The sequence below is a fragment of the Pituophis catenifer genome, unplaced genomic scaffold, assembly GCF_029215685.1.
Source record: "Pituophis catenifer annectens isolate HBS135680 unplaced genomic scaffold, rPitCat1.0.hap2 SCAF_3, whole genome shotgun sequence".
Lineage (NCBI taxonomy): Eukaryota > Metazoa > Chordata > Lepidosauria > Squamata > Colubridae > Pituophis > Pituophis catenifer.
In genome coordinates this window covers 135087664-135097865 of record NW_027256883.1, presented here as the reverse complement: position 1 = coordinate 135097865, position 10202 = coordinate 135087664, and the positions used below count along the sequence as shown (strand labels likewise).

The window sequence follows — 10202 nt, the reverse complement described above, 5'->3', positions numbered from 1 at the left end:
GGCAGGCCTAGACTCAAATTTTCTCTTAATGCTTCTAATGCATTGGGTGATCCCAGGACCCTCGTTTCCAGTTTATTGGCTCATAGGGCGATTATTACCTGTCTTGTCAATTATTACCTACCTGTCAATGACTACTTCAGCTTCAACCACAATACAAGAGCACACAATAGATACAAACTTAAGGTAAATCGCTCCAAACTCGATTGCAAGAAAATACCACTTCAGCAACAGAGTGGTCAATGCCTGGAATGCACTACCTGACTCTGTGGTTACATCCCCAAACCCCCATAACTTTAACGTTTGGACTGTCTACTGTGAACCTCACCCCTGAGAGGTGTGTAAGGGGCGTGCATAAGTGCACCAACATGCCTACGGTCCCTGTCCTATTGTCCCCATTTATTCGTATCCATTTCCTGTATTCATAATCATGTTTATACTTATATCTGTTATCTTATACATGACAAATAAAAAAATAAATTAAAAAAATTGGGGGGGGAAACTTGAAAGGAAGGACCGCTCCCTCCCCTCGACTGGGGGGGTGGGGGTGGGGAAGAAATAGAAAGGAAATCAAAGTTGGGTTACGACAGCCAAATGCCGCTGCCCTCTTCTGCCTCACAGCAAGGCCAGGCCTCAAAAAGAATCCAATGGGGTCGCCGTCAGAGATATCTCAGGCTGCAGCGTTAGCCAGCAGTTCCCCGTCCTCCTGGGCGCATCTCCACCTGTCCTCCGGGACGGTGCAGAGGGACATTCCCTCCATTGGAGGCAATCTGTAAAAAAACGGGCAACCCCCCCCCCCAAAAAAAAGGCACCCGGGCACGCGCCGGACTTCCCCTTCGGGGGCCCGGGCTCGGTTTGGCTGCAACCGCACCTGAACAGCGAGGCGGGGAGGAAAAGGCGTCGCCAGCAATCACATGGGCTCTGCTTCTGGTGCCATTGGATAGGGCCTAGCCATTAGCTTCGCTCTGCGTTGAGGGAAACGAGGGTAGCCAGACCGGGCGTGATTAATAATAAAAATAAAAAATGGTGGAGGTTTGCTTTTTCCTTCTTCCAGCCAAAGCCGAAGAGGTAAGCTCGGGGGCTTCGTCTAAAGCTTGCCTCGCCCGGGTTTGGACCGCGCTCTCTCACCCGGCGTTTTTGGCCCCGCCTGCATGGGCTCGGCTGCTAGAGTGAGTCGTTTCGCCGGGGCTGCTGCTGCTGCTGCTGCTGCTAGGTGAGGTGCGTAAAAATATATCCGGTTTGCCGGGTGATTTAATAATATTGCTAACCGGAGGGTCTGCGGTCCTCGCCCGGTTGCGTTGCGCATCAGAGATTTTTGTGCAGTCTCATCCATGACGAAGGGACGGTTGGCAAAAGCCGTCACGCTGACGTCGGGCATCCTTTTTTACAACAATCTTGGTCGGTGGGCCGGTATTGGCGTCCCTTGGGGTGGTAGGGGAGAGGCTCTGAGTTCGCGAGAAAGCGATTCGCCTTCGGTCTCTTGAAGCACAAAGCTCAGATCTTGGGGGGAAGGGTGTTGGAAAGTCAGACTTTGCATTCAGTGAGCCTTGTGCTCAGGTAAGTGAAGGTAAAGATTATATAGCCTTAAGACTTTAAACTTGCACCTGTTTATCTGGAAGTCAGTGCAAGTAGTAAGCCCCGCGAAGCTTATTTCGTGGTTTGTTTAATGAGTCAGGATTGACTGCTTGCAAACGGTTGCAATATTGACAAAGCCATAATATGGCAGCGTGTGATATACTGAACACAACTTTTGCTGGTATTAATAGACGTGTTTATTCTTGCACTGCAAATAAATTTGGATTTGAACTTTGGATTCTCTGGGTTTTTATTTTGGACTGTGCTGTACTAGCTCTCTTTTCCAAATAGAGAGCGATATATAGCTCTTTTCCTCACATTTCTGACTGCTTGGAAAGGATGCTTAGACTGCTAGTTTCTTGGGCAACATGCCTCTCTTTGGTAAAAGTTAAGAAATATCTGAAATATTAACAGAGTAGAAGGCTTGTGACAAGGTCTGTAAACTATCTTCTGTGCTACTGTATAATCTATATGGTATTAACTATCTGAATGAGAATGGATTTTCAGGGTAAAGAGGAAACTTTATCTCCTTGTAAACTAATGAAATAAAATCCAGTCTATAGTTTGGTTCTTTTGCAGAAACCAATTTCATTTATAATATGAGAAAATAAAATACTGGAGGTTTTCTTTTGAAGAAGATACTGTGTTTTAAAGACGAGCCTTGCAATGCTGGATTAAATTAAATCTTGTTCAGAAAGATGTATTGCATGACACAGTTGTGTGACTTCATCTTCTGAGGGAATCCTCAGGTCACACTCCCTTCCCCTGTTCTTTGGGCAGATGTAAGAGAAGTGGGGTTTTTTTTGCCTGAAGAACAAACCCAAAAATGATATAAGCGCTATCTAAAGGTGTAAAAATAAACAAAGGTGCTAGTATGACTTAAAAAGACATCAACTGCAAAGCCCAAGCATTCTAAAACACATGACACCAATGTATGAGAAATGCTTAGGGCTTTTGCCATACCAATAGACAATACAGTGAAATATCCTGTTACCAAGATCTGATGCTTCCCATTCATGAGAAAGACAGTTAGGAAAATGGAAACTGGAATGCATCCAGAATTGTAGCAAGACCACTGAAATTGGGAAGGCTAATATCCTCAGATTAAATTCCTTTGCAAAAGTCTTTTGTTTGTTCTCTCCCCCCCCACTTTCTCTCCCCCCCCCTCCTTTGGCTGCCAACAGAGACTTGCCTTAAATGTTGAGGATAGCAGCTGCTGCTGAGAACAGAAAGTAACTAATTGTACTGCTGATATGGGAAGGAAAGTAATTGGAGGGAGATGAATCTCTCCATAGTTGAATACTGTATGTGCCAGGAAAAAGGAGGAAGTGTGTTGCAGTGTAGGTGTGGTAGAAATGAAAGGCTATAAAATGAAATGTTATTTGCCATGCCCTCCAGGTATCGCTCTTTTAATTTGTGACGCCTCGGGTGGCAGCAAATGCATTCATGTCCTTTTTGTGCTGGAAAAAGCATCATAAAGACTTTTTATAGTTCAGTACTATGTCTTCAGGTAGTATAATCTTGCTTATGGCAGATTTAACAGTTTTCCGCTGGATTAAAGATTCTTTGGATTGCTTTTAAATGGCAGCCCCATAATATTTCTATACAGGTAGTCCACAACTTAGGACCATAGTTGAGCCCAAAATTTACGTTGATATGTGAGAAATTTGTTAACTGAGCTTGCCCCATTTTATAACTTTTCTACCCACATTTGTTAAGTGAATCACAGCAGTTCTTAAATTAGTAACATGGTTGTTAACTGAATCCAGTTTCCCCATTGACTTTCTTTGTCAAAAGTTCACAAAAGGGGATCACATGACTCCGGGATGCGAGTCAGTTGTAAAGCATCCATATGTAAATCATGTGACCATTGTTGGATGCAGTAATGGTCATAAGTGTGAAAAGTGGTCATACGTCACTTTTTCCAGTGCCGTCGTAACTTCAAACGGTCAGTAAATGAACTGTTGTAAGGTGAGGACTACCAAATTCAAAGTAACATTTCAAAATATTGTGAAACGCTCTTTGAGAGTTCCCTTGCTTCGCCACCCTAACTGTTGTTAAGTTAATTACCAGGTTGTTAAGTGAATCTGGCTTCCCTATTAACTTTGCTTGTCAGAAGGTTGTAATCACATGATCATGGGAATGCTGCAAAGGTTGTAATTGTGAAAAATGGTCATAAGTCTCTTTTTTCAGTATCGTAACTTTGAACAGTGACTAAATGGACTGTTGTAAATTGAGGACTCCCTTTAATATTAAATCAGGGGTGGACAACTTGTGCCCTTTCATATGTAGCAAACTAATGGAATAAAATTCACTAGGCTATAGGGTTTTTTTTTTTGCAGAAGCCAACTTCAATTATAATATGAACTATATTGAACTGTAACCCCCAATATTCTTTTGTTACTTACGCAGTTGGGTATCTCTCACATTTTGTGACAAACCTAATAGCAAACAAGCATGCACCTTGGGAATAAATCATACTTCCTGCGTACAAATGTATATACATACATACATACATTAATGATTCCTCAACATAGTATTCAACTGTATATTGTTGTTTATCTGGTTTATTTCTTAGTTGTTTTAATCTTTCTTATGCACGGAACGGTTGTAAACCGCTCAAAATCAACTAACAATTGAAGTGGTAGGTAAGCCTAATATACCATATAGCAGAGGTCCCCAACCAGGGACCAGTTTTGTGGAAGACAATTTTTCCACAAATCAGGGGGGAGGGTGGGGAGGGCCTCACAAATTAGACCCCTTAGAAGGGTTTGAGAATCTAATGTCTGATGATCTGAGGTAGAGCTGAGCCTTGATGCTAGGGAGCTGGGGAGCGGCTGCAAATACAGATGAAATTTCGCTTGCTCACCTGCCGCTCACCTCCAGCTGTGCAGCTCGGTTCCTAACAGACCAGGATAGTGGTCCATGGCATGGTTGGTTGGGGACCCCTGCCATATAGGGCCTACAGCAAGTTTTTCTCTGTAATCTTTATTCATTGGAGATGGGGAACCTTACTCAGCAACATCATGAGGGCTAAAACTGCTGAGAATTCAAGGAACAGAAGTTGCTTGAGCTACGTTATGGTTTAGCATTGTGACACAATCAAATCTGTGTAGGAAACAACTGAGGAGGAAAAAAGTGTTTCAGCCGGCATAGTGTAGGCCGAGCTGCAGCTACCTTGGCAATAACACGTCCATTTTTCTTGATAAATAAGCAAAGGCTCTTTAAGATGAGGAATTATGCATGTGGATTGTTTAACCATTAACATCACTGTACAGATAAACAGTCCGTTGGCCTTGTCCTGATTTAGGAAGGTATGACTTATGATACTTTAATAGTACCATGAAGTCCAGTAGGTTGATAACTATTAAATAGAATATTTATATCCCTCATTTCCAGTAAAAATATACTGTCAAGGCAGTTAACAATAACATGTGGATAAAATAACAGCATTTAGAATTAAGCTGTTACATCTCAAATAAAAACATCCAATAAAAAAGATGGTTGAAGAAGTATATTAAGGAAGCCGAGACAGCTGCCAACAGGGTTTGAACAGCACAAAAAAAAAAAGGAGGGAGACCAAGCTTAGTCAAGGAATGAGCAGGCTGAAGCTGAAGACAGAAAGAGGCTCCTAAAATCAATCCTAGTTATCTTTTGAGACTCTGCAGCTGTCTTATGGGAGTTTGGCCCAAATTATGAGATGGGATAGCTGTCTCTCTAGCATTCCTGTGAAATTGCCCTCAACATTAGTGGGATTTAAGAAAATCTGGTTATTTTAGCAGGTCTTTGAGAGGGAGATGAATTGAGGGAGATACTTCCTGCGTACAAATGTACATACATACATACATTAATTAATTAATGATTCCTCAACATAGTATTCAACTGTATATTGTTGTTTATCTGGTTTATTTCTTAGTTGTTTTAATCTTTCTTATGCACGGAAGGGTTGTAAACCATTCAAAATCAACCAACAATTGAAGTGGTAGGTAAGCCTAATAAAACAAATAAGTACTTTGCAGGGAACAGTTTTCTTCCTCAGAGTATTTCCTGAACAGCGATCATTTTTAAAACAAAAACCATCAGAAGGGAAGAAAAGCAGGAACTTGTGTTACTCTTTTAAGCCAGCCCATATATCCCTTGTTTACAGTATTCCCATTATGCTAAGGATATCTTGGCTGGAGTAAAAAAAAAGTCAAAATGGCAGCTACAGCAGGGTTAGGCTGCTGGTGGTTTAGACTGGTTCGCCTGAACCGGTTGTTCTGATTCCGTGCAGTTCGGAGAACCAGGAAATCGGACCACTGGCTGATCATTTTTCCGGCCAAAAGCAGCCTGAAAAACAGCCTGAAAATGGCCTGAAAAACACCCAAAAGAGGTAGTTTTTCAGGCCGTTTTTCCAGCCAAGATCAGCCCCACAAAAAAGACCTGAAAATGGTCCAAAAAAGCTGGCTGCAAGAGGAAGAGAAGCCAGGTGAGCAGGAGTCACACATGTCCCAGGTCCCCTCGTCCCAGAAGCAGCAACCTCACACTCTTCCCCTCTCTGCTAGCCCCCTTCTTCTCATGGGATCGCCCAGCAACGGAGACGGAGAAGGGGGTGGCTTTTCTGTGTGCTCCCGTTTCTGTGTGGCACTCTCCCCTCAATGTTAGCGGCCACTGCTGCCCTCTTCTCCCTCTCTGTCTCTGCTGCTGGGTAATCCTGTGCGAAGAAGGGGGCTAGCAGAGTGGGGAGAGTATGAGGTTGCTACTTCTGGGATGACGGGACCCAGGAAGTGTCTGAGTCCAGCTTACCCAGCTTCTGTTCCTCTCGCAGCCAGCTTTCCCAGTGTATCTTGATGCAGTCTCTCTCTCTCTCTCTCTCTCTCTCTCTCTCTCTCTCTCTCTCTCTCTCTCTCACACACACACACACACACACACACACACACACACACACACACAGGTTGTATCTTTCTTTCCTCCCCCCCCCCAAGGCCCCTGGATTCCCTCCCCAACCCTGCCTGTCCCATACAGGTACCACCCACACAAGTGACGTAGAGTTGGCCATGCCCACTCAGTCACATGACCTCCAGCCATGCCCTTCCCCCCCAGCCAGTCATTAGGGCAGAGAACCGGTTGTTAAAAAATTTGAAGCTCACCACTGAGCTACAGTGATCAAAGTCCTGCCCCTTTTAACAGGGGGAGGTCTTTTGCTGTGGTTGCGGTTGCCATCTTGACATTCCCCGCTCCCCGGCTGAACTGTGCTGAAAAATGTTATTTGTGTTTCTATTGAATTTACAGCAGCTAATTCTGAATTCGCATCTGTACGTCTTAGATTTGCAAATGGAAATGGGTCAATATTTTTTTGGCAATATAGGAATGGTCACTCTAGGGCAAACTTATGGCACCTGTGCCAGAGATGGCACACAGAGCCCTCTGTGGGCACGCACGCTGTCGACAGCTGCTCTTTTGATTTCCAGCGCACATGCTGGTCTTCGTATGCACCGGAAACCCGAAGACCAGCTGTGCTGTGCACACATTCACACGTTCTGGTTTGGGCTGAAAAGGTTCGCCATCACTGCTCTAGGGCCTTTTCACTTTTTCTCACCAGTGCTGTTTCACCTAGGAAGGAGAATCAATCTGCTTTTTTCAGAAACTCTTTTCTCTCATTATAGCAAATCAGAGCTAGATCTCTTCCTTGATTTATGATTCACACTACTTCTCTGTGCATAAGTCTTTAACCTACTTTTTCCAAGGCCTTTTTAAGGGGCCTTAAAGAAAGAAAACTATTTTCTGCTTCTCTTCTAAACTTTATTGAAAGGATTAATCTGACCTTTCATGTTTTTGCATTACTACCGACACTACAAGACATGAAAGCTTGATAAATCTTCTACCTAATGTGGTAAAATCATGATTTTAATTTTTTTAATATTAATGCATGAAAAGTTACCACTTTTCTATCATTTGCAGATTTTTTTTGTTTATCAGCTGTGCACCAGCCCACTCTAAAATGTGGTTAAATATGCCACAGTTGGTTCTCAAGGACTATCTAGTCATTATTTTACAATCATAGCTTTTGCTGAAGATGTAACTAATAACAAATTGCATCTGTTCTTTTTGGCATTAGAAAAATGTTTTTCTTCCTTCTATCAGAAGTAAAGAGACTAAGGAGTCATCCAAACAGCTGCTTTAATGTGCTTTCTTTCAATCAGTGAAGTAGCACTAAAGTATGTTGGCAGAATTTGGACTGTCCTGATCTTTATTGATTTAAGCATTTATATGGCCACCTTTATGTAACTCAACCAACATCATTCTCACCAAACATGAACAATAAGAGGAAAACTTATATTATTAAAAGATAACTTGGATGTGCAAAATGGTAAACTGAATGGAATAGATGAAAACAACCAACAGTTATTGACTGGGGAAAAAGTCAAGTCTTGACTGCTTTTCCAAAGGCCAGCAGGGTTGGGCTTGTTGTATGTGGGAGATGTTTGTAGACAGCACGGACACTGAAAAGGCCCACTTGCTAGGTCCCATGAGATGGCAGAACAGAACAGAACAGACTCGAATCGATTAGAATAGAATAGAACAGAACAGAACAGGTTATTGGCCAAGTGTGATTGGACACACAAGGAATTTGTCTTGGTGCATATGCTCTCAGTGTACATAAAAGAAAAGATACATTCGTCAAGAATCATAAGGTACAACACTTAATGATAGTCACAGGGAACAAATAAGCAATCAAATCATATTAGGAAACAGTCAATATAAATCGTAAGGATACCAGCAACAAGGTTCCAGTCATACAGTCATAAGTGGGAGGAGATGGGTGATAGGAATAATGAGAAGATTAATAGTAGTGCAGACTTAGTAACTAGTTTGACAGTTTTGAGGGAATTATTTGTTTAGCAGAGTGATGGCGTTCAGGAAAAAACTGTTTTTGTGTCTAATTGTTCTGGGGTGCAGTGCTCTATAGCGTCGTTTTGAGGGTAGGAGTTGAAACCGTTTATGTCCAGGATGTGAGGGAATGATTAATCCTTAAATCCTTAAATGAGGGAACCTGGAGTGTGTCCTCCTTAGGGTGAAACGGAGCTCTGGTGGCATAGTGGTTACAATGTAGTATTGCAGGCTGAGTCTGCATTCCACTGCGAGGAGTTCAATCTTGACAGGTCTCGAGGTTGACCTTCCATTCTCCTGAGGTTGGTAAAACGAGGAGTAAGATTGTTGGGGGCAATAGGCTGACATTGCAAACCACCCAGAGAGTACTATAGAACACTGTGGAGCCATATACAAGTTGAAGTGCTATTGCTATATGTGAGTCAGACAAATGTTGTTGGAAGCAGGCGGTCCTGCAAGTAGTTCGGTCCTATGCCATGGAGGACTTTCAAGGTGATAACCAGCATTATCACCTTGAATTACATCTGGATGCTTGTTGGGAGCCAGGGCAACTTCAGGCATAGCAGTGTCCCGAGTGCATTGGGTCCATAACTAGCCACACTGCTGCAATCTTGTAATACAGAATGCACAAGAACTGGAGGTCGTTCATGACTTTGTGTACCTCGGCTCAACTATCTCTGACACTCTCTTTAGATACTGAGCTGAATAAACATATTGGTAAAGCAGCGACCACATTTTCCAGACTTACAAAGAGAGTATGGCTTAATAAGAAGCTGACGTAACATACAATGATCCAGGTCTATAGAGTCTGTCCTGAGCACACTCTTGTACTGCAGTGAGTCTTGGACCCTCTACACATGGCAGGAGAGAAAGTTGAACACCTTTCATATGCGCTATCTCCGACGAATTCTTGGCATCACCTAGCAGGACAAAGTTCCAAATAGCGCAGTCTTGGAATGTGCTGGAATTTCTAGTATGTATACACTATTGAAACAGCGACGTCTACACTGGCTGGAGCATGTCGTGAGAATGGCTGATGGTCGGATTCCGAAAGATCTCCTGAATGGAGAATTAGTGCAGGGAAAGCACCTCAGAGGGAGACCACAGCTGCGATATAAGGATATCTGCAAGAGGGACCTAAAGGCCCTGGGAATGGACATTAACAACTGGGAAACCTTGACCTCCGATCATTCAGCTTGGAGGCTAAAGACACAGCATGGCCTTCTCCAATTCGAAGAGACACTTGTTCGGCAGGCTGAGGCAAAGAGGCAGTCCCGGAACCAGCGAAATCTGGGGGTTGGACAAGGGACAAGAATGTATCTGCCCTCAGTGTGGAAGGGATTGCTACTCTCAAATTGGCCTTTTTAGTCACACTAGATACTGTTTTAGGACCTCTTTCCAGAGCACAATACCATAGACTCTTGAGACTGAAGGATGCCAATGAATGCTGCAATCTGGACTAAAATAAAGAACTTGACATAAAGTCAGCAAGAAAAAAGAAAAACTCAGAGAAAGTGAAAAGGTCAAGAAAGGAAACAAGTTAAGGAAAAGGAAGACACAAAGAAGTGGTTTCTGATATTCTTCACAGCATTTATAAGTACAATTATACTTTAGCCTCTCTCTACATCATGATACCCTTTTAGGCCAGAGGGGAAACTTGTTAACGTTAAAATAAGCCATAGGTTTCTCCTCTTGTTTGTTCTGGCTAAAAAAGGCCATTACACCCTGTTCAGCCCCAAGGGGGATGGCAAATAACACCC

The 10202-nt window shown here is 43.0% G+C and overlaps 1 protein-coding gene across 2 annotated transcripts in view; it reads left to right on the top strand.

Moving 5' to 3' along the window:
- The first annotated feature begins 1023 nt into the window (after nucleotides 1-1023).
- The window catches only part of LRRC8D (leucine rich repeat containing 8 VRAC subunit D), a 76074-nt gene continuing 66895 nt past the window's right edge, over nucleotides 1024-10202 (top strand). The window contains exon 1 of one of the 2 annotated variants that reach the window (XM_070941212.1): nucleotides 1024-1065. The gene's annotated coding sequence lies outside the window, so the exon portion shown is untranslated. Of the gene's footprint in view, nucleotides 1211-10202 lie in introns of both variants that reach the window. The other variant, XM_070941211.1, reaches the window with a different exon arrangement.